Source organism: Physella acuta, unplaced genomic scaffold (assembly GCF_028476545.2).
Source record: "Physella acuta isolate Inbredline_101_S28 unplaced genomic scaffold, ASM2847654v3 ptg001394l, whole genome shotgun sequence".
NCBI classification, from domain to species: domain Eukaryota; kingdom Metazoa; phylum Mollusca; class Gastropoda; family Physidae; genus Physella; species Physella acuta.
The window spans coordinates 297379-317328 of record NW_026732909.1 but is presented as its reverse complement, the minus strand read 5'-3'; the positions used below and the strand labels follow the sequence as shown (position 1 = coordinate 317328).

Sequence of the window (19950 nt, the reverse complement as noted above, 5' to 3'; positions counted from 1 at the left end):
TTTGTCACATCAATAAGATTCACCTTTAAAAACTATCAGTGGCTTTTGGATGCTGGTTTTCCGCTTGTTATTCCCGATTTCAAGGGGGACGAGGAGATGCACGCATGAAAACACTGCATGAGCTGCAGTAGAAAACGTGCATCCAAATCTGTGTTTACTTACTTTAACGTCGGACTAGGCTGACTCGTGCTGTCTGTCATCGAATCATGTGTCCTCGGTAGTATAGTGGTAAGTATCCCCGCCTGTCACGCGGGAGACCGGGGTTCGATTCCCCGCCGGGGAGGCACTTCTTTTTTTCTTGCTTTTTTATCATTTTGATTGCGTGACCATCACGTGGCCAGAGTTTTTATTTTGCCGGTGAAATGAGCATGTTGGCATGACCGCGGTCTTACCGGGCTGCTGATTCTTTCCAGAGACGCAAACACGTAAGATGGCACTAGAAAGATGTGCAGCTTCAAGGAAAACACGCTCATTGTCGCACAGCGTTTCACGTAGCATAGTCAGGATGGGCATTGCATTTGAGCTGTCGATTTAGGATGATTTTTGTCTTCAAACAAAAGCGGATCATGCTTTGTTTCCAATGAAAGAAACCAATGTCGCCCCTACCTGCTTGCCTGTCGTGTGTGAATTTCTTTGAAAGGTATAAGGCACGAGTGCTGATGCGTTAGTGAGTGGCACCTGAAGCTTAGACTGGGTAGAGTCCGACAGTTTGGTTTTCTTAAAGTGCTTCCCAGTAAAGAAAAATAAACCAAGCAACAACAAAAAATGTTTCCGCTGGGGCTTGAACCCAGGACCTTCCGCGTGTTAGGCGGATGTGATAGCCACTACACTACGGAAACGCATGACTACCGAATAACACGTGTCAGTGATTTTGTAGTTTTGCGTTTTGTCACATCAATAAGATTCACCTTTAAAAACTATCAGTGGCTTTTGGATGCTGGTTTTCCGCTTGTTATTCCCGATTTCAAGGGGGACGAGGAGATGCACGCATGAAAACACTGCATGAGCTGCAGTAGAAAACGTGCATCCAAATCTGTGTTTACTTACTTTAACGTCGGACTAGGCTGACTCGTGCTGTCTGTCATCGAATCATGTGTCCTCGGTAGTATAGTGGTAAGTATCCCCGCCTGTCACGCGGGAGACCGGGGTTCGATTCCCCGCCGGGGAGGCACTTCTTTTTTTCTTGCTTTTTTATCATTTTATTTGCGTGACCATCACGTGGCCAGAGTTTTTATTTTGCCGGTGAAATGAGCATGTTGGCATGACCGCGGTCTTACCGGGCTGCTGATTCTTTCCAGAGACGCAAACACGTAAGATGGCACTAGAAAAATGTGCAGCTTCAAGGAAAACACGCTCATTGTCGCACAGCGTTTCACGTAGCATAGTCAGGATGGGCATTGCATTTGAGCTGTCGATTTAGGATGATTTTTGTCTTCAAACAAAAGCGGATCATGCTTTGTTTCCAATGAAAGAAACCAATGTCGCCCCTACCTGCTTGCCTGTCGTGTGTGAATTTCTTTGAAAGGTATAAGGCACGAGTGCTGATGCGTTAGTGAGTGGCACCTGAAGCTTAGACTGGGTAGAGTCCGACAGTTTGGTTTTCTTAAAGTGCTTCCCAGTAAAGAAAAATAAACCAAGCAACAACAAAAAATGTTTCCGCTGGGGCTTGAACCCAGGACCTTCCGCGTGTTAGGCGGATGTGATAGCCACTACACTACGGAAACGCATGACTACCGAATAACACGTGTCAGTGATTTTGTAGTTTTGCGTTTTGTCACATCAATAAGATTCACCTTTAAAAACTATCAGTGGCTTTTGGATGCTGGTTTTCCGCTTGTTATTCCCGATTTCAAGGGGGACGAGGAGATGCACGCATGAAAACACTGCATGAGCTGCAGTAGAAAACGTGCATCCAAATCTGTGTTTACTTACTTTAACGTCGGACTAGGCTGACTCGTGCTGTCTGTCATCGAATCATGTGTCCTCGGTAGTATAGTGGTAAGTATCCCCGCCTGTCACGCGGGAGACCGGGGTTCGATTCCCCGCCGGGGAGGCACTTCTTTTTTTCTTGCTTTTTTATCATTTTGATTGCGTGACCATCACGTGGCCAGAGTTTTTATTTTGCCGGTGAAATGAGCATGTTGGCATGACCGCGGTCTTACCGGGCTGCTGATTCTTTCCAGAGACGCAAACACGTAAGATGGCACTAGAAAGATGTGCAGCTTCAAGGAAAACACGCTCATTGTCGCACAGCGTTTCACGTAGCATAGTCAGGATGGGCATTGCATTTGAGCTGTCGATTTAGGATGATTTTTGTCTTCAAACAAAAGCGGATCATGCTTTGTTTCCAATGAAAGAAACCAATGTCGCCCCTACCTGCTTGCCTGTCGTGTGTGAATTTCTTTGAAAGGTATAAGGCACGAGTGCTGATGCGTTAGTGAGTGGCACCTGAAGCTTAGACTGGGTAGAGTCCGACAGTTTGGTTTTCTTAAAGTGCTTCCCAGTAAAGAAAAATAAACCAAGCAACAACAAAAAATGTTTCCGCTGGGGCTTGAACCCAGGACCTTCCGCGTGTTAGGCGGATGTGATAGCCACTACACTACGGAAACGCATGACTACCGAATAACACGTGTCAGTGATTTTGTAGTTTTGCGTTTTGTCACATCAATAAGATTCACCTTTAAAAACTATCAGTGGCTTTTGGATGCTGGTTTTCCGCTTGTTATTCCCGATTTCAAGGGGGACGAGGAGATGCACGCATGAAAACACTGCATGAGCTGCAGTAGAAAACGTGCATCCAAATCTGTGTTTACTTACTTTAACGTCGGACTAGGCTGACTCGTGCTGTCTGTCATCGAATCATGTGTCCTCGGTAGTATAGTGGTAAGTATCCCCGCCTGTCACGCGGGAGACCGGGGTTCGATTCCCCGCCGGGGAGGCACTTCTTTTTTTCTTGCTTTTTTATCATTTTGATTGCGTGACCATCACGTGGCCAGAGTTTTTATTTTGCCGGTGAAATGAGCATGTTGGCATGACCGCGGTCTTACCGGGCTGCTGATTCTTTCCAGAGACGCAAACACGTAAGATGGCACTAGAAAGATGTGCAGCTTCAAGGAAAACACGCTCATTGTCGCACAGCGTTTCACGTAGCATAGTCAGGATGGGCATTGCATTTGAGCTGTCGATTTAGGATGATTTTTGTCTTCAAACAAAAGCGGATCATGCTTTGTTTCCAATGAAAGAAACCAATGTCGCCCCTACCTGCTTGCCTGTCGTGTGTCAATTTCTTTGAAAGGTATAAGACACGAGTGCTGATGCGTTAGTGAGTGGCACCTGAAGCTTAGACTGGGTAGAGTCCGACAGTTTGGTTTTCTTAAAGTGCTTCCCAGTAAAGAAAAATAAACCAAGCAACAACAAAAAATGTTTCCGCTGGGGCTTGAACCCAGGACCTTCCGCGTGTTAGGCGGATGTGATAGCCACTACACTACGGAAACGCATGACTACCGAATAACACGTGTCAGTGATTTTGTAGTTTTGCGTTTTGTCACATCAATAAGATTCACCTTTAAAAACTATCAGTGGCTTTTGGATGCTGGTTTTCCGCTTGTTATTCCCGATTTCAAGGGGGACGAGGAGATGCACGCATGAAAACACTGCATGAGCTGCAGTAGAAAACGTGCATCCAAATCTGTGTTTACTTACTTTAACGTCGGACTAGGCTGACTCGTGCTGTCTGTCATCGAATCATGTGTCCTCGGTAGTATAGTGGTAAGTATCCCCGCCTGTCACGCGGGAGACCGGGGTTCGATTCCCCGCCGGGGAGGCACTTCTTTTTTTCTTGCTTTTTTATCATTTTGATTGCGTGACCATCACGTGGCCAGAGTTTTTATTTTGCCGGTGAAATGAGCATGTTGGCATGACCGCGGTCTTACCGGGCTGCTGATTCTTTCCAGAGACGCAAACACGTAAGATGGCACTAGAAAGATGTGCAGCTTCAAGGAAAACACGCTCATTGTCGCACAGCGTTTCACGTAGCATAGTCAGGATGGGCATTGCATTTGAGCTGTCGATTTAGGATGATTTTTGTCTTCAAACAAAAGCGGATCATGCTTTGTTTCCAATGAAAGAAACCAATGTCGCCCCTACCTGCTTGCCTGTCGTGTGTGAATTTCTTTGAAAGGTATAAGGCACGAGTGCTGATGCGTTAGTGAGTGGCACCTGAAGCTTAGACTGGGTAGAGTCCGACAGTTTGGTTTTCTTAAAGTGCTTCCCAGTAAAGAAAAATAAACCAAGCAACAACAAAAAATGTTTCCGCTGGGGCTTGAACCCAGGACCTTCCGCGTGTTAGGCGGATGTGATAGCCACTACACTACGGAAACGCATGACTACCGAATAACACGTGTCAGTGATTTTGTAGTTTTGCGTTTTGTCACATCAATAAGATTCACCTTTAAAAACTATCAGTGGCTTTTGGATGCTGGTTTTCCGCTTGTTATTCCCGATTTCAAGGGGGACGAGGAGATGCACGCATGAAAACACTGCATGAGCTGCAGTAGAAAACGTGCATCCAAATCTGTGTTTACTTACTTTAACGTCGGACTAGGCTGACTCGTGCTGTCTGTCATCGAATCATGTGTCCTCGGTAGTATAGTGGTAAGTATCCCCGCCTGTCACGCGGGAGACCGGGGTTCGATTCCCCGCCGGGGAGGCACTTCTTTTTTTCTTGCTTTTTTATCATTTTATTTGCGTGACCATCACGTGGCCAGAGTTTTTATTTTGCCGGTGAAATGAGCATGTTGGCATGACCGCGGTCTTACCGGGCTGCTGATTCTTTCCAGAGACGCAAACACGTAAGATGGCACTAGAAAAATGTGCAGCTTCAAGGAAAACACGCTCATTGTCGCACAGCGTTTCACGTAGCATAGTCAGGATGGGCATTGCATTTGAGCTGTCGATTTAGGATGATTTTTGTCTTCAAACAAAAGCGGATCATGCTTTGTTTCCAATGAAAGAAACCAATGTCGCCCCTACCTGCTTGCCTGTCGTGTGTGAATTTCTTTGAAAGGTATAAGGCACGAGTGCTGATGCGTTAGTGAGTGGCACCTGAAGCTTAGACTGGGTAGAGTCCGACAGTTTGGTTTTCTTAAAGTGCTTCCCAGTAAAGAAAAATAAACCAAGCAACAACAAAAAATGTTTCCGCTGGGGCTTGAACCCAGGACCTTCCGCGTGTTAGGCGGATGTGATAGCCACTACACTACGGAAACGCATGACTACCGAATAACACGTGTCAGTGATTTTGTAGTTTTGCGTTTTGTCACATCAATAAGATTCACCTTTAAAAACTATCAGTGGCTTTTGGATGCTGGTTTTCCGCTTGTTATTCCCGATTTCAAGGGGGACGAGGAGATGCACGCATGAAAACACTGCATGAGCTGCAGTAGAAAACGTGCATCCAAATCTGTGTTTACTTACTTTAACGTCGGACTAGGCTGACTCGTGCTGTCTGTCATCGAATCATGTGTCCTCGGTAGTATAGTGGTAAGTATCCCCGCCTGTCACGCGGGAGACCGGGGTTCGATTCCCCGCCGGGGAGGCACTTCTTTTTTTCTTGCTTTTTTATCATTTTGATTGCGTGACCATCACGTGGCCAGAGTTTTTATTTTGCCGGTGAAATGAGCATGTTGGCATGACCGCGGTCTTACCGGGCTGCTGATTCTTTCCAGAGACGCAAACACGTAAGATGGCACTAGAAAGATGTGCAGCTTCAAGGAAAACACGCTCATTGTCGCACAGCGTTTCACGTAGCATAGTCAGGATGGGCATTGCATTTGAGCTGTCGATTTAGGATGATTTTTGTCTTCAAACAAAAGCGGATCATGCTTTGTTTCCAATGAAAGAAACCAATGTCGCCCCTACCTGCTTGCCTGTCGTGTGTGAATTTCTTTGAAAGGTATAAGGCACGAGTGCTGATGCGTTAGTGAGTGGCACCTGAAGCTTAGACTGGGTAGAGTCCGACAGTTTGGTTTTCTTAAAGTGCTTCACAGTAAAGAAAAATAAACCAAGCAACAACAAAAAATGTTTCCGCTGGGGCTTGAACGCAGGACCTTCCGCGTGTTAGGCGGATGTGATAGCCACTACACTACGGAAACGCATGACTACCGAATAACACGTGTCAGTGATTTTGTAGTTTTGCGTTTTGTCACATCAATAAGATTCACCTTTAAAAACTATCAGTGGCTTTTGGATGCTGGTTTTCCGCTTGTTATTCCCGATTTCAAGGGGGACGAGGAGATGCACGCATGAAAACACTGCATGAGCTGCAGTAGAAAACGTGCATCCAAATCTGTGTTTACTTACTTTAACGTCGGACTAGGCTGACTCGTGCTGTCTGTCATCGAATCATGTGTCCTCGGTAGTATAGTGGTAAGTATCCCCGCCTGTCACGTGGGAGACCGGGGTTCGATTCCCCGCCGGGGAGGCACTTCTTTTTTTCTTGCTTTTTTATCATTTTATTTGCGTGACCATCACGTGGCCAGAGTTTTTATTTTGCCGGTGAAATGAGCATGTTGGCATGACCGCGGTCTTACCGGGCTGCTGATTCTTTCCAGAGACGCAAACACGTAAGATGGCACTAGAAAAATGTGCAGCTTCAAGGAAAACACGCTCATTGTCGCACAGCGTTTCACGTAGCATAGTCAGGATGGGCATTGCATTTGAGCTGTCGATTTAGGATGATTTTTGTCTTCAAACAAAAGCGGATCATGCTTTGTTTCCAATGAAAGAAACCAATGTCGCCCCTACCTGCTTGCCTGTCGTGTGTGAATTTCTTTGAAAGGTATAAGGCACGAGTGCTGATGCGTTAGTGAGTGGCACCTGAAGCTTAGACTGGGTAGAGTCCGACAGTTTGGTTTTCTTAAAGTGCTTCCCAGTAAAGAAAAATAAACCAAGCAACAACAAAAAATGTTTCCGCTGGGGCTTGAACCCAGGACCTTCCGCGTGTTAGGCGGATGTGATAGCCACTACACTACGGAAACGCATGACTAGCGAATAACACGTGTCAGTGATTTTGTAGTTTTTGCGTTTTGTCACATCAATAAGATTCACCTTTAAAAACTATCAGTGGCTTTTGGATGCTGGTTTTCCGCTTGTTATTCCCGATTTGAAGGGGGACGAGGAGATGCACGCATGAAAACACTGCATGAGCTGCAGTAGAAAACGTGCATCCAAATCTGTGTTTACTTACTTTAACGTCGGACTAGGCTGACTCGTGCTGTCTGTCATCGAATCATGTGTCCTCGGTAGTATAGTGGTAAGTATCCCCGCCTGTCACGCGGGAGACCGGGGTTCGATTCCCCGCCGGGGAGGCACTTCTTTTTTTCTTGCTTTTTTATCATTTTATTTGCGTGACCATCACGTGGCCAGAGTTTTTATTTTGCCGGTGAAATGAGCATGTTGGCATGACCGCGGTCTTACCGGGCTGCTGATTCTTTCCAGAGACGCAAACACGTAAGATGGCACTAGAAAAATGTGCAGCTTCAAGGAAAACACGCTCATTGTCGCACAGCGTTTCACGTAGCATAGTCAGGATGGGCATTGCATTTGAGCTGTCGATTTAGGATGATTTTTGTCTTCAAACAAAAGCGGATCATGCTTTGTTTCCAATGAAAGAAACCAATGTCGCCCCTACCTGCTTGCCTGTCGTGTGTGAATTTCTTTGAAAGGTATAAGGCACGAGTGCTGATGCGTTAGTGAGTGGCACCTGAAGCTTAGACTGGGTAGAGTCCGACAGTTTGGTTTTCTTAAAGTGCTTCCCAGTAAAGAAAAATAAACCAAGCAACAACAAAAAATGTTTCCGCTGGGGCTTGAACCCAGGACCTTCCGCGTGTTAGGCGGATGTGATAGCCACTACACTACGGAAACGCATGACTACCTAATAACACGTGTCAGTGATTTTGTAGTTTTGCGTTTTTTCACATCAATAAGATTCACCTTTAAAAACTATCAGTGGCTTTTGGATGCTGGTTTTCCGCTTGTTATTCCCGATTTCAAGGGGGACGAGGAGATGCACGCATGAAAACACTGCATGAGCTGCAGTAGAAAACGTGCATCCAAATCTGTGTTTACTTACTTTAACGTCGGACTAGGCTGACTCGTGCTGTCTGTCATCGAATCATGTGTCCTCGGTAGTATAGTGGTAAGTATCCCCGCCTGTCACGCGGGAGACCGGGGTTCGATTCCCCGCCGGGGAGGCACTTCTTTTTTTCTTGCTTTTTTATCATTTTATTTGCGTGACCATCACGTGGCCAGAGTTTTTATTTTGCCGGTGAAATGAGCATGTTGGCATGACCGCGGTCTTACCGGGCTGCTGATTCTTTCCAGAGACGCAAACACGTAAGATGGCACTAGAAAAATGTGCAGCTTCAAGGAAAACACGCTCATTGTCGCACAGCGTTTCACGTAGCATAGTCAGGATGGGCATTGCATTTGAGCTGTCGATTTAGGATGATTTTTGTCTTCAAACAAAAGCGGATCATGCTTTGTTTCCAATGAAAGAAACCAATGTCGCCCCTACCTGCTTGCCTGTCGTGTGTGAATTTCTTTGAAAGGTATAAGGCACGAGTGCTGATGCGTTAGTGAGTGGCACCTGAAGCTTAGACTGGGTAGAGTCCGACAGTTTGGTTTTCTTAAAGTGCTTCCCAGTAAAGAAAAATAAACCAAGCAACAACAAAAAATGTTTCCGCTGGGGCTTGAACCCAGGACCTTCCGCGTGTTAGGCGGATGTGATAGCCACTACACTACGGAAACGCATGACTACCGAATAACACGTGTCAGTGATTTTGTAGTTTTGCGTTTTGTCACATCAATAAGATTCACCTTTAAAAACTATCAGTGGCTTTTGGATGCTGGTTTTCCGCTTGTTATTCCCGATTTCAAGGGGGACGAGGAGATGCACGCATGAAAACACTGCATGAGCTGCAGTAGAAAACGTGCATCCAAATCTGTGTTTACTTACTTTAACGTCGGACTAGGCTGACTCGTGCTGTCTGTCATCGAATCATGTGTCCTCGGTAGTATAGTGGTAAGTATCCCCGCCTGTCACGCGGGAGACCGGGGTTCGATTCCCCGCCGGGGAGGCACTTCTTTTTTTCTTGCTTTTTTATCATTTTGATTGCGTGACCATCACGTGGCCAGAGTTTTTATTTTGCCGGTGAAATGAGCATGTTGGCATGACCGCGGTCTTACCGGGCTGCTGATTCTTTCCAGAGACGCAAACACGTAAGATGGCACTAGAAAAATGTGCAGCTTCAAGGAAAACACGCTCATTGTCGCACAGCGTTTCACGTAGCATAGTCAGGATGGGCATTGCATTTGAGCTGTCGATTTAGGATGATTTTTGTCTTCAAACAAAAGCGGATCATGCTTTGTTTCCAATGAAAGAAACCAATGTCGCCCCTACCTGCTTGCCTGTCGTGTGTGAATTTCTTTGAAAGGTATAAGGCACGAGTGCTGATGCGTTAGTGAGTGGCACCTGAAGCTTAGACTGGGTAGAGTCCGACAGTTTGGTTTTCTTAAAGTGCTTCCCAGTAAAGAAAAATAAACCAAACAACAACAAAAAATGTTTCCGCTGGGGCTTGAACCCAGGACCTTCCGCGTGTTAGGCGGATGTGATAGCCACTACACTACGGAAACGCATGACTAGCGAATAACACGTGTCAGTGATTTTGTAGTTTTGCGTTTTGTCACATCAATAAGATTCACCTTTAAAAACTATCAGTGGCTTTTGGATGCTGGTTTTCCGCTTGTTATTCCCGATTTCAAGGGGGACGAGGAGATGCACGCATGAAAACACTGCATGAGCTGCAGTAGAAAACGTGCATCCAAATCTGTGTTTACTTACTTTAACGTCGGACTAGGCTGACTCGTGCTGTCTGTCATCGAATCATGTGTCCTCGGTAGTATAGTGGTAAGTATCCCCGCCTGTCACGCGGGAGACCGGGGTTCGATTCCCCGCCGGGGAGGCACTTCTTTTTTTCTTGCTTTTTTATCATTTTGATTGCGTGACCATCACGTGGCCAGAGTTTTTATTTTGCCGGTGAAATGAGCATGTTGGCATGACCGCGGTCTTACCGGGCTGCTGATTCTTTCCAGAGACGCAAACACGTAAGATGGCACTAGAAAGATGTGCAGCTTCAAGGAAAACACGCTCATTGTCGCACAGCGTTTCACGTAGCATAGTCAGGATGGGCATTGCATTTGAGCTGTCGATTTAGGATGATTTTTGTCTTCAAACAAAAGCGGATCATGCTTTGTTTCCAATGAAAGAAACCAATGTCGCCCCTACCTGCTTGCCTGTCGTGTGTGAATTTCTTTGAAAGGTATAAGGCACGAGTGCTGATGCGTTAGTGAGTGGCACCTGAAGCTTAGACTGGGTAGAGTCCGACAGTTTGGTTTTCTTAAAGTGCTTCCCAGTAAAGAAAAATAAACCAAGCAACAACAAAAAATGTTTCCGCTGGGGCTTGAACCCAGGACCTTCCGCGTGTTAGGCGGATGTGATAGCCACTACACTACGGAAACGCATGACTACCGAATAACACGTGTCAGTGATTTTGTAGTTTTGCGTTTTGTCACATCAATAAGATTCACCTTTAAAAACTATCAGTGGCTTTTGGATGCTGGTTTTCCGCTTGTTATTCCCGATTTCAAGGGGGACGAGGAGATGCACGCATGAAAACACTGCATGAGCTGCAGTAGAAAACGTGCATCCAAATCTGTGTTTACTTACTTTAACGTCGGACTAGGCTGACTCGTGCTGTCTGTCATCGAATCATGTGTCCTCGGTAGTATAGTGGTAAGTATCCCCGCCTGTCACGCGGGAGACCGGGGTTCGATTCCCCGCCGGGGAGGCACTTCTTTTTTTCTTGCTTTTTTATCATTTTGATTGCGTGACCATCACGTGGCCAGAGTTTTTATTTTGCCGGTGAAATGAGCATGTTGGCATGACCGCGGTCTTACCGGGCTGCTGATTCTTTCCAGAGACGCAAACACGTAAGATGGCACTAGAAAAATGTGCAGCTTCAAGGAAAACACGCTCATTGTCGCACAGCGTTTCACGTAGCATAGTCAGGATGGGCATTGCATTTGAGCTGTCGATTTAGGATGATTTTTGTCTTCAAACAAAAGCGGATCATGCTTTGTTTCCAATGAAAGAAACCAATGTCGCCCCTACCTGCTTGCCTGTCGTGTGTGAATTTCTTTGAAAGGTATAAGGCACGAGTGCTGATGCGTTAGTGAGTGGCACCTGAAGCTTAGACTGGGTAGAGTCCGACAGTTTGGTTTTCTTAAAGTGCTTCCCAGTAAAGAAAAATAAACCAAGCAACAACAAAAAATGTTTCCGCTGGGGCTTGAACCCAGGACCTTCCGCGTGTTAGGCGGATGTGATAGCCACTACACTACGGAAACGCATGACTAGCGAATAACACGTGTCAGTGATTTTGTAGTTTTGCGTTTTGTCACATCAATAAGATTCACCTTTAAAAACTATCAGTGGCTTTTGGATGCTGGTTTTCCGCTTGTTATTCCCGATTTCAAGGGGGACGAGGAGATGCACGCATGAAAACACTGCATGAGCTGCAGTAGAAAACGTGCATCCAAATCTGTGTTTACTTACTTTAACGTCGGACTAGGCTGACTCGTGCTGTCTGTCATCGAATCATGTGTCCTCGGTAGTATAGTGGTAAGTATCCCCGCCTGTCACGCGGGAGACCGGGGTTCGATTCCCCGCCGGGGAGGCACTTCTTTTTTTCTTGCTTTTTTATCATTTTGATTGCGTGACCATCACGTGGCCAGAGTTTTTATTTTGCCGGTGAAATGAGCATGTTGGCATGACCGCGGTCTTACCGGGCTGCTGATTCTTTCCAGAGACGCAAACACGTAAGATGGCACTAGAAAGATGTGCAGCTTCAAGGAAAACACGCTCATTGTCGCACAGCGTTTCACGTAGCATAGTCAGGATGGGCATTGCATTTGAGCTGTCGATTTAGGATGATTTTTGTCTTCAAACAAAAGCGGATCATGCTTTGTTTCCAATGAAAGAAACCAATGTCGCCCCTACCTGCTTGCCTGTCGTGTGTGAATTTCTTTGAAAGGTATAAGGCACGAGTGCTGATGCGTTAGTGAGTGGCACCTGAAGCTTAGACTGGGTAGAGTCCGACAGTTTGGTTTTCTTAAAGTGCTTCCCAGTAAAGAAAAATAAACCAAGCAACAACAAAAAATGTTTCCGCTGGGGCTTGAACCCAGGACCTTCCGCGTGTTAGGCGGATGTGATAGCCACTACACTACGGAAACGCATGACTACCTAATAACACGTGTCAGTGATTTTGTAGTTTTGCGTTTTGTCACATCAATAAGATTCACCTTTAAAAACTATCAGTGGCTTTTGGATGCTGGTTTTCCGCTTGTTATTCCCGATTTCAAGGGGGACGAGGAGATGCACGCATGAAAACACTGCATGAGCTGCAGTAGAAAACGTGCATCCAAATCTGTGTTTACTTACTTTAACGTCGGACTAGGCTGACTCGTGCTGTCTGTCATCGAATCATGTGTCCTCGGTAGTACAGTGGTAAGTATCCCCGCCTGTCACGCGGGAGACCGGGGTTCGATTCCCCGCCGGGGAGGCACTTCTTTTTTTCTTGCTTTTTTATCATTTTGATTGCGTGACCATCACGTGGCCAGAGTTTTTATTTTGCCGGTGAAATGAGCATGTTGGCATGACCGCGGTCTTACCGGGCTGCTGATTCTTTCCAGAGACGCAAACACGTAAGATGGCACTAGAAAGATGTGCAGCTTCAAGGAAAACACGCTCATTGTCGCACAGCGTTTCACGTAGCATAGTCAGGATGGGCATTGCATTTGAGCTGTCGATTTAGGATGATTTTTGTCTTCAAACAAAAGCGGATCATGCTTTGTTTCCAATGAAAGAAACCAATGTCGCCCCTACCTGCTTGCCTGTCGTGTGTGAATTTCTTTGAAAGGTATAAGGCACGAGTGCTGATGCGTTAGTGAGTGGCACCTGAAGCTTAGACTGGGTAGAGTCCGACAGTTTGGTTTTCTTAAAGTGCTTCCCAGTAAAGAAAAATAAACCAAGCAACAACAAAAAATGTTTCCGCTGGGGCTTGAACCCAGGACCTTCCGCGTGTTAGGCGGATGTGATAGCCACTACACTACGGAAACGCATGACTACCGAATAACACGTGTCAGTGATTTTGTAGTTTTGCGTTTTGTCACATCAATAAGATTCACCTTTAAAAACTATCAGTGGCTTTTGGATGCTGGTTTTCCGCTTGTTATTCCCGATTTCAAGGGGGACGAGGAGATGCACGCATGAAAACACTGCATGAGCTGCAGTAGAAAACGTGCATCCAAATCTGTGTTTACTTACTTTAACGTCGGACTAGGCTGACTCGTGCTGTCTGTCATCGAATCATGTGTCCTCGGTAGTATAGTGGTAAGTATCCCCGCCTGTCACGCGGGAGACCGGGGTTCGATTCCCCGCCGGGGAGGCACTTCTTTTTTTCTTGCTTTTTTATCATTTTATTTGCGTGACCATCACGTGGCCAGAGTTTTTATTTTGCCGGTGAAATGAGCATGTTGGCATGACCGCGGTCTTACCGGGCTGCTGATTCTTTCCAGAGACGCAAACACGTAAGATGGCACTAGAAAAATGTGCAGCTTCAAGGAAAACACGCTCATTGTCGCACAGCGTTTCACGTAGCATAGTCAGGATGGGCATTGCATTTGAGCTGTCGATTTAGGATGATTTTTGTCTTCAAACAAAAGCGGATCATGCTTTGTTTCCAATGAAAGAAACCAATGTCGCCCCTACCTGCTTGCCTGTCGTGTGTGAATTTCTTTGAAAGGTATAAGGCACGAGTGCTGATGCGTTAGTGAGTGGCACCTGAAGCTTAGACTGGGTAGAGTCCGACAGTTTGGTTTTCTTAAAGTGCTTCCCAGTAAAGAAAAATAAACCAAGCAACAACAAAAAATGTTTCCGCTGGGGCTTGAACCCAGGACCTTCCGCGTGTTAGGCGGATGTGATAGCCACTACACTACGGAAACGCATGACTACCGAATAACACGTGTCAGTGATTTTGTAGTTTTGCGTTTTGTCACATCAATAAGATTCACCTTTAAAAACTATCAGTGGCTTTTGGATGCTGGTTTTCCGCTTGTTATTCCCGATTTCAAGGGGGACGAGGAGATGCACGCATGAAAACACTGCATGAGCTGCAGTAGAAAACGTGCATCCAAATCTGTGTTTACTTACTTTAACGTCGGACTAGGCTGACTCGTGCTGTCTGTCATCGAATCATGTGTCCTCGGTAGTATAGTGGTAAGTATCCCCGCCTGTCACGCGGGAGACCGGGGTTCGATTCCCCGCCGGGGAGGCACTTCTTTTTTTCTTGCTTTTTTATCATTTTGATTGCGTGACCATCACGTGGCCAGAGTTTTTATTTTGCCGGTGAAATGAGCATGTTGGCATGACCGCGGTCTTACCGGGCTGCTGATTCTTTCCAGAGACGCAAACACGTAAGATGGCACTAGAAAGATGTGCAGCTTCAAGGAAAACACGCTCATTGTCGCACAGCGTTTCACGTAGCATAGTCAGGATGGGCATTGCATTTGAGCTGTCGATTTAGGATGATTTTTGTCTTCAAACAAAAGCGGATCATGCTTTGTTTCCAATGAAAGAAACCAATGTCGCCCCTACCTGCTTGCCTGTCGTGTGTGAATTTCTTTGAAAGGTATAAGGCACGAGTGCTGATGCGTTAGTGAGTGGCACCTGAAGCTTAGACTGGGTAGAGTCCGACAGTTTGGTTTTCTTAAAGTGCTTCCCAGTAAAGAAAAATAAACCAAGCAACAACAAAAAATGTTTCCGCTGGGGCTTGAACCCAGGACCTTCCGCGTGTTAGGCGGATGTGATAGCCACTACACTACGGAAACGCATGACTACCGAATAACACGTGTCAGTGATTTTGTAGTTTTGCGTTTTGTCACATCAATAAGATTCACCTTTAAAAACTATCAGTGGCTTTTGGATGCTGGTTTTCCGCTTGTTATTCCCGATTTCAAGGGGGACGAGGAGATGCACGCATGAAAACACTGCATGAGCTGCAGTAGAAAACGTGCATCCAAATCTGTGTTTACTTACTTTAACGTCGGACTAGGCTGACTCGTGCTGTCTGTCATCGAATCATGTGTCCTCGGTAGTATAGTGGTAAGTATCCCCGCCTGTCACGCGGGAGACCGGGGTTCGATTCCCCGCCGGGGAGGCACTTCTTTTTTTCTTGCTTTTTTATCATTTTGATTGCGTGACCATCACGTGGCCAGAGTTTTTATTTTGCCGGTGAAATGAGCATGTTGGCATGACCGCGGTCTTACCGGGCTGCTGATTCTTTCCAGAGACGCAAACACGTAAGATGGCACTAGAAAGATGTGCAGCTTCAAGGAAAACACGCTCATTGTCGCACAGCGTTTCACGTAGCATAGTCAGGATGGGCATTGCATTTGAGCTGTCGATTTAGGATGATTTTTGTCTTCAAACAAAAGCGGATCATGCTTTGTTTCCAATGAAAGAAACCAATGTCGCCCCTACCTGCTTGCCTGTCGTGTGTCAATTTCTTTGAAAGGTATAAGACACGAGTGCTGATGCGTTAGTGAGTGGCACCTGAAGCTTAGACTGGGTAGAGTCCGACAGTTTGGTTTTCTTAAAGTGCTTCCCAGTAAAGAAAAATAAACCAAGCAACAACAAAAAATGTTTCCGCTGGGGCTTGAACCCAGGACCTTCCGCGTGTTAGGCGGATGTGATAGCCACTACACTACGGAAACGCATGACTACCGAATAACACGTGTCAGTGATTTTGTAGTTTTGCGTTTTGTCACATCAATAAGATTCACCTTTAAAAACTATCAGTGGCTTTTGGATGCTGGTTTTCCGCTTGTTATTCCCGATTTCAAGGGGGACGAGGAGATGCACGCATGAAAACACTGCATGAGCTGCAGTAGAAAACGTGCATCCAAATCTGTGTTTACTTACTTTAACGTCGGACTAGGCTGACTCGTGCTGTCTGTCATCGAATCATGTGTCCTCGGTAGTATAGTGGTAAGTATCCCCGCCTGTCACGCGGGAGACCGGGGTTCGATTCCCCGCCGGGGAGGCACTTCTTTTTTTCTTGCTTTTTTATCATTTTGATTGCGTGACCATCACGTGGCCAGAGTTTTTATTTTGCCGGTGAAATGAGCATGTTGGCATGACCGCGGTCTTACCGGGCTGCTGATTCTTTCCAGAGACGCAAACACGTAAGATGGCACTAGAAAGATGTGCAGCTTCAAGGAAAACACGCTCATTGTCGCACAGCGTTTCACGTAGCATAGTCAGGATGGGCATTGCATTTGAGCTGTCGATTTAGGATGATTTTTGTCTTCAAACAAAAGCGGATCATGCTTTGTTTCCAATGAAAGAAACCAATGTCGCCCCTACCTGCTTGCCTGTCGTGTGTGAATTTCTTTGAAAGGTATAAGGCACGAGTGCTGATGCGTTAGTGAGTGGCACCTGAAGCTTAGACTGGGTAGAGTCCGACAGTTTGGTTTTCTTAAAGTGCTTCACAGTAAAGAAAAATAAACCAAGCAACAACAAAAAATGTTTCCGCTGGGGCTTGAACGCAGGACCTTCCGCGTGTTAGGCGGATGTGATAGCCACTACACTACGGAAACGCATGACTACCGAATAACACGTGTCAGTGATTTTGTAGTTTTGCGTTTTGTCACATCAATAAGATTCACCTTTAAAAACTATCAGTGGCTTTTGGATGCTGGTTTTCCGCTTGTTATTCCCGATTTCAAGGGGGACGAGGAGATGCACGCATGAAAACACTGCATGAGCTGCAGTAGAAAACGTGCATCCAAATCTGTGTTTACTTACTTTAACGTCGGACTAGGCTGACTCGTGCTGTCTGTCATCGAATCATGTGTCCTCGGTAGTATAGTGGTAAGTATCCCCGCCTGTCACGTGGGAGACCGGGGTTCGATTCCCCGCCGGGGAGGCACTTCTTTTTTTCTTGCTTTTTTATCATTTTATTTGCGTGACCATCACGTGGCCAGAGTTTTTATTTTGCCGGTGAAATGAGCATGTTGGCATGACCGCGGTCTTACCGGGCTGCTGATTCTTTCCAGAGACGCAAACACGTAAGATGGCACTAGAAAAATGTGCAGCTTCAAGGAAAACACGCTCATTGTCGCACAGCGTTTCACGTAGCATAGTCAGGATGGGCATTGCATTTGAGCTGTCGATTTAGGATGATTTTTGTCTTCAAACAAAAGCGGATCATGCTTTGTTTCCAATGAAAGAAACCAATGTCGCCCCTACCTGCTTGCCTGTCGTGTGTGAATTTCTTTGAAAGGTATAAGGCACGAGTGCTGATGCGTTAGTGAGTGGCACCTGAAGCTTAGACTGGGTAGAGTCCGACAGTTTGGTTTTCTTAAAGTGCTTCCCAGTAAAGAAAAATAAACCAAGCAACAACAAAAAATGTTTCCGCTGGGGCTTGAACCCAGGACCTTCCGCGTGTTAGGCGGATGTGATAGCCACTACACTACGGAAACGCATGACTAGCGAATAACACGTGTCAGTGATTTTGTAGTTTTTGCGTTTTGTCACATCAATAAGATTCACCTTTAAAAACTATCAGTGGCTTTTGGATGCTGGTTTTCCGCTTGTTATTCCCGATTTGAAGGGGGACGAGGAGATGCACGCATGAAAACACTGCATGAGCTGCAGTAGAAAACGTGCATCCAAATCTGTGTTTACTTACTTTAACGTCGGACTAGGCTGACTCGTGCTGTCTGTCATCGAATCATGTGTCCTCGGTAGTATAGTGGTAAGTATCCCCGCCTGTCACGCGGGAGACCGGGGTTCGATTCCCCGCCGGGGAGGCACTTCTTTTTTTCTTGCTTTTTTATCATTTTGATTGCGTGACCATCACGTGGCCAGAGTTTTTATTTTGCCGGTGAAATGAGCATGTTGGCATGACCGCGGTCTTACCGGGCTGCTGATTCTTTCCAGAGACGCAAACACGTAAGATGGCACTAGAAAGATGTGCAGCTTCAAGGAAAACACGCTCATTGTCGCACAGCGTTTCACGTAGCATAGTCAGGATGGGCATTGCATTTGAGCTGTCGATTTAGGATGATTTTTGTCTTCAAACAAAAGCGGATCATGCTTTGTTTCCAATGAAAGAAACCAATGTCGCCCCTACCTGCTTGCCTGTCGTGTGTGAATTTCTTTGAAAGGTATAAGGCACGAGTGCTGATGCGTTAGTGAGTGGCACCTGAAGCTTAGACTGGGTAGAGTCCGACAGTTTGGTTTTCTTAAAGTGCTTCCCAGTAAAGAAAAATAAACCAAGCAACAACAAAAAATGTTTCCGCTGGGGCTTGAACCCAGGACCTTCCGCGTGTTAGGCGGATGTGATAGCCACTACACTACGGAAACGCATGACTACCGAATAACACGTGTCAGTGATTTTGTAGTTTTGCGTTTTGTCACATCAATAAGATTCACCTTTAAAAACTATCAGTGGCTTTTGGATGCTGGTTTTCCGCTTGTTATTCCCGATTTCAAGGGGGACGAGGAGATGCACGCATGAAAACACTGCATGAGCTGCAGTAGAAAACGTGCATCCAAATCTGTGTTTACTTACTTTAACGTCGGACTAGGCTGACTCGTGCTGTCTGTCATCGAATCATGTGTCCTCGGTAGTATAGTGGTAAGTATCCCCGCCTGTCACGCGGGAGACCGGGGTTCGATTCCCCGCCGGGGAGGCACTTCTTTTTTTCTTGCTTTTTTATCATTTTGATTGCGTGACCATCACGTGGCCAGAGTTTTTATTTTGCCGGTGAAATGAGCATGTTGGCATGACCGCGGTCTTACCGGGCTGCTGATTCTTTCCAGAGACGCAAACACGTAAGATGGCACTAGAAAGATGTGCAGCTTCAAGGAAAACACGCTCATTGTCGCACAGCGTTTCACGTAGCATAGTCAGGATGGGCATTGCATTTGAGCTGTCGATTTAGGATGATTTTTGTCTTCAAACAAAAGCGGATCATGCTTTGTTTCCAATGAAAGAAACCAATGTCGCCCCTACCTGCTTGCCTGTCGTGTGTCAATTTCTTTGAAAGGTATAAGACACGAGTGCTGATGCGTTAGTGAGTGGCACCTGAAGCTTAGACTGGGTAGAGTCCGACAGTTTGGTTTTCTTAAAGTGCTTCCCAGTAAAGAAAAATAAACCAAGCAACAACAAAAAATGTTTCCGCTGGGGCTTGAACCCAGGACCTTCCGCGTGTTAGGCGGATGTGATAGCCACTACACTACGGAAACGCATGACTACCGAATAACACGTGTCAGTGATTTTGTAGTTTTGCGTTTTGTCACATCAATAAGATTCACCTTTAAAAACTATCAGTGGCTTTTGGATGCTGGTTTTCCGCTTGTTATTCCCGATTTCAAGGGGGACGAGGAGATGCACGCATGAAAACACTGCATGAGCTGCAGTAGAAAACGTGCATCCAAATCTGTGTTTACTTACTTTAACGTCGGACTAGGCTGACTCGTGCTGTCTGTCATCGAATCATGTGTCCTCGGTAGTATAGTGGTAAGTATCCCCGCCTGTCACGCGGGAGACCGGGGTTCGATTCCCCGCCGGGGAGGCACTTCTTTTTTTCTTGCTTTTTTATCATTTTGATTGCGTGACCATCACGTGGCCAGAGTTTTTATTTTGCCGGTGAAATGAGCATGTTGGCATGACCGCGGTCTTACCGGGCTGCTGATTCTTTCCAGAGACGCAAACACGTAAGATGGCACTAGAAAGATGTGCAGCTTCAAGGAAAACACGCTCATTGTCG

At 46.1% G+C, this 19950-nt stretch overlaps 40 non-coding genes across 40 annotated transcripts; 21 read left to right on the top strand and 19 right to left on the bottom strand.

Moving 5' to 3' along the window:
• The first annotated feature begins 211 nt into the window (after positions 1–211).
• On the top strand, positions 212–283 carry Trnad-guc (transfer RNA aspartic acid (anticodon GUC)). Its single transcript has one exon. It is a non-coding gene; the product is annotated as a tRNA-Asp (tRNA).
• A 483-nt stretch (positions 284–766) lies between these two features.
• On the bottom strand, positions 767–839 carry Trnav-aac (transfer RNA valine (anticodon AAC)). Its single transcript has one exon. It is a non-coding gene; the product is annotated as a tRNA-Val (tRNA).
• A 257-nt stretch (positions 840–1096) lies between these two features.
• On the top strand, positions 1097–1168 carry Trnad-guc (transfer RNA aspartic acid (anticodon GUC)). The gene has a single exon. It is a non-coding gene; the product is annotated as a tRNA-Asp (tRNA).
• A 483-nt stretch (positions 1169–1651) lies between these two features.
• Positions 1652–1724, bottom strand: Trnav-aac (transfer RNA valine (anticodon AAC)). The gene has a single exon. It is a non-coding gene; the product is annotated as a tRNA-Val (tRNA).
• Positions 1725–1981: 257 nt separating this feature from the next.
• Positions 1982–2053, top strand: Trnad-guc (transfer RNA aspartic acid (anticodon GUC)). Its single transcript has one exon. It is a non-coding gene; the product is annotated as a tRNA-Asp (tRNA).
• A 483-nt stretch (positions 2054–2536) lies between these two features.
• On the bottom strand, positions 2537–2609 carry Trnav-aac (transfer RNA valine (anticodon AAC)). The gene has a single exon. It is a non-coding gene; the product is annotated as a tRNA-Val (tRNA).
• Positions 2610–2866: 257 nt separating this feature from the next.
• Positions 2867–2938, top strand: Trnad-guc (transfer RNA aspartic acid (anticodon GUC)). The gene has a single exon. It is a non-coding gene; the product is annotated as a tRNA-Asp (tRNA).
• Positions 2939–3421: 483 nt separating this feature from the next.
• Trnav-aac (transfer RNA valine (anticodon AAC)) lies at positions 3422–3494 on the bottom strand. Its single transcript has one exon. It is a non-coding gene; the product is annotated as a tRNA-Val (tRNA).
• A 257-nt stretch (positions 3495–3751) lies between these two features.
• Trnad-guc (transfer RNA aspartic acid (anticodon GUC)) lies at positions 3752–3823 on the top strand. The gene has a single exon. It is a non-coding gene; the product is annotated as a tRNA-Asp (tRNA).
• Positions 3824–4306: 483 nt separating this feature from the next.
• On the bottom strand, positions 4307–4379 carry Trnav-aac (transfer RNA valine (anticodon AAC)). Its single transcript has one exon. It is a non-coding gene; the product is annotated as a tRNA-Val (tRNA).
• Positions 4380–4636: 257 nt separating this feature from the next.
• On the top strand, positions 4637–4708 carry Trnad-guc (transfer RNA aspartic acid (anticodon GUC)). The gene has a single exon. It is a non-coding gene; the product is annotated as a tRNA-Asp (tRNA).
• A 483-nt stretch (positions 4709–5191) lies between these two features.
• Positions 5192–5264, bottom strand: Trnav-aac (transfer RNA valine (anticodon AAC)). The gene has a single exon. It is a non-coding gene; the product is annotated as a tRNA-Val (tRNA).
• Positions 5265–5521: 257 nt separating this feature from the next.
• Positions 5522–5593, top strand: Trnad-guc (transfer RNA aspartic acid (anticodon GUC)). The gene has a single exon. It is a non-coding gene; the product is annotated as a tRNA-Asp (tRNA).
• A 1368-nt stretch (positions 5594–6961) lies between these two features.
• Positions 6962–7034, bottom strand: Trnav-aac (transfer RNA valine (anticodon AAC)). Its single transcript has one exon. It is a non-coding gene; the product is annotated as a tRNA-Val (tRNA).
• Positions 7035–7292: 258 nt separating this feature from the next.
• Positions 7293–7364, top strand: Trnad-guc (transfer RNA aspartic acid (anticodon GUC)). The gene has a single exon. It is a non-coding gene; the product is annotated as a tRNA-Asp (tRNA).
• Positions 7365–7847: 483 nt separating this feature from the next.
• Positions 7848–7920, bottom strand: Trnav-aac (transfer RNA valine (anticodon AAC)). The gene has a single exon. It is a non-coding gene; the product is annotated as a tRNA-Val (tRNA).
• A 257-nt stretch (positions 7921–8177) lies between these two features.
• Positions 8178–8249, top strand: Trnad-guc (transfer RNA aspartic acid (anticodon GUC)). The gene has a single exon. It is a non-coding gene; the product is annotated as a tRNA-Asp (tRNA).
• Positions 8250–8732: 483 nt separating this feature from the next.
• Positions 8733–8805, bottom strand: Trnav-aac (transfer RNA valine (anticodon AAC)). The gene has a single exon. It is a non-coding gene; the product is annotated as a tRNA-Val (tRNA).
• Positions 8806–9062: 257 nt separating this feature from the next.
• Positions 9063–9134, top strand: Trnad-guc (transfer RNA aspartic acid (anticodon GUC)). Its single transcript has one exon. It is a non-coding gene; the product is annotated as a tRNA-Asp (tRNA).
• A 483-nt stretch (positions 9135–9617) lies between these two features.
• On the bottom strand, positions 9618–9690 carry Trnav-aac (transfer RNA valine (anticodon AAC)). The gene has a single exon. It is a non-coding gene; the product is annotated as a tRNA-Val (tRNA).
• Positions 9691–9947: 257 nt separating this feature from the next.
• On the top strand, positions 9948–10019 carry Trnad-guc (transfer RNA aspartic acid (anticodon GUC)). The gene has a single exon. It is a non-coding gene; the product is annotated as a tRNA-Asp (tRNA).
• A 483-nt stretch (positions 10020–10502) lies between these two features.
• Positions 10503–10575, bottom strand: Trnav-aac (transfer RNA valine (anticodon AAC)). Its single transcript has one exon. It is a non-coding gene; the product is annotated as a tRNA-Val (tRNA).
• A 257-nt stretch (positions 10576–10832) lies between these two features.
• Trnad-guc (transfer RNA aspartic acid (anticodon GUC)) lies at positions 10833–10904 on the top strand. Its single transcript has one exon. It is a non-coding gene; the product is annotated as a tRNA-Asp (tRNA).
• Positions 10905–11387: 483 nt separating this feature from the next.
• On the bottom strand, positions 11388–11460 carry Trnav-aac (transfer RNA valine (anticodon AAC)). The gene has a single exon. It is a non-coding gene; the product is annotated as a tRNA-Val (tRNA).
• Positions 11461–11717: 257 nt separating this feature from the next.
• Positions 11718–11789, top strand: Trnad-guc (transfer RNA aspartic acid (anticodon GUC)). The gene has a single exon. It is a non-coding gene; the product is annotated as a tRNA-Asp (tRNA).
• Positions 11790–12272: 483 nt separating this feature from the next.
• Positions 12273–12345, bottom strand: Trnav-aac (transfer RNA valine (anticodon AAC)). The gene has a single exon. It is a non-coding gene; the product is annotated as a tRNA-Val (tRNA).
• Positions 12346–12602: 257 nt separating this feature from the next.
• Trnad-guc (transfer RNA aspartic acid (anticodon GUC)) lies at positions 12603–12674 on the top strand. Its single transcript has one exon. It is a non-coding gene; the product is annotated as a tRNA-Asp (tRNA).
• Positions 12675–13157: 483 nt separating this feature from the next.
• On the bottom strand, positions 13158–13230 carry Trnav-aac (transfer RNA valine (anticodon AAC)). The gene has a single exon. It is a non-coding gene; the product is annotated as a tRNA-Val (tRNA).
• Positions 13231–13487: 257 nt separating this feature from the next.
• Positions 13488–13559, top strand: Trnad-guc (transfer RNA aspartic acid (anticodon GUC)). The gene has a single exon. It is a non-coding gene; the product is annotated as a tRNA-Asp (tRNA).
• Positions 13560–14042: 483 nt separating this feature from the next.
• Trnav-aac (transfer RNA valine (anticodon AAC)) lies at positions 14043–14115 on the bottom strand. Its single transcript has one exon. It is a non-coding gene; the product is annotated as a tRNA-Val (tRNA).
• A 257-nt stretch (positions 14116–14372) lies between these two features.
• Positions 14373–14444, top strand: Trnad-guc (transfer RNA aspartic acid (anticodon GUC)). Its single transcript has one exon. It is a non-coding gene; the product is annotated as a tRNA-Asp (tRNA).
• Positions 14445–14927: 483 nt separating this feature from the next.
• Trnav-aac (transfer RNA valine (anticodon AAC)) lies at positions 14928–15000 on the bottom strand. Its single transcript has one exon. It is a non-coding gene; the product is annotated as a tRNA-Val (tRNA).
• Positions 15001–15257: 257 nt separating this feature from the next.
• Trnad-guc (transfer RNA aspartic acid (anticodon GUC)) lies at positions 15258–15329 on the top strand. The gene has a single exon. It is a non-coding gene; the product is annotated as a tRNA-Asp (tRNA).
• Positions 15330–15812: 483 nt separating this feature from the next.
• Positions 15813–15885, bottom strand: Trnav-aac (transfer RNA valine (anticodon AAC)). The gene has a single exon. It is a non-coding gene; the product is annotated as a tRNA-Val (tRNA).
• Positions 15886–16142: 257 nt separating this feature from the next.
• Trnad-guc (transfer RNA aspartic acid (anticodon GUC)) lies at positions 16143–16214 on the top strand. Its single transcript has one exon. It is a non-coding gene; the product is annotated as a tRNA-Asp (tRNA).
• Positions 16215–17582: 1368 nt separating this feature from the next.
• On the bottom strand, positions 17583–17655 carry Trnav-aac (transfer RNA valine (anticodon AAC)). The gene has a single exon. It is a non-coding gene; the product is annotated as a tRNA-Val (tRNA).
• A 258-nt stretch (positions 17656–17913) lies between these two features.
• Positions 17914–17985, top strand: Trnad-guc (transfer RNA aspartic acid (anticodon GUC)). The gene has a single exon. It is a non-coding gene; the product is annotated as a tRNA-Asp (tRNA).
• A 483-nt stretch (positions 17986–18468) lies between these two features.
• Trnav-aac (transfer RNA valine (anticodon AAC)) lies at positions 18469–18541 on the bottom strand. The gene has a single exon. It is a non-coding gene; the product is annotated as a tRNA-Val (tRNA).
• A 257-nt stretch (positions 18542–18798) lies between these two features.
• On the top strand, positions 18799–18870 carry Trnad-guc (transfer RNA aspartic acid (anticodon GUC)). The gene has a single exon. It is a non-coding gene; the product is annotated as a tRNA-Asp (tRNA).
• Positions 18871–19683: 813 nt separating this feature from the next.
• Trnad-guc (transfer RNA aspartic acid (anticodon GUC)) lies at positions 19684–19755 on the top strand. The gene has a single exon. It is a non-coding gene; the product is annotated as a tRNA-Asp (tRNA).
• The last annotated feature ends 195 nt before the right edge of the window (positions 19756–19950 follow it).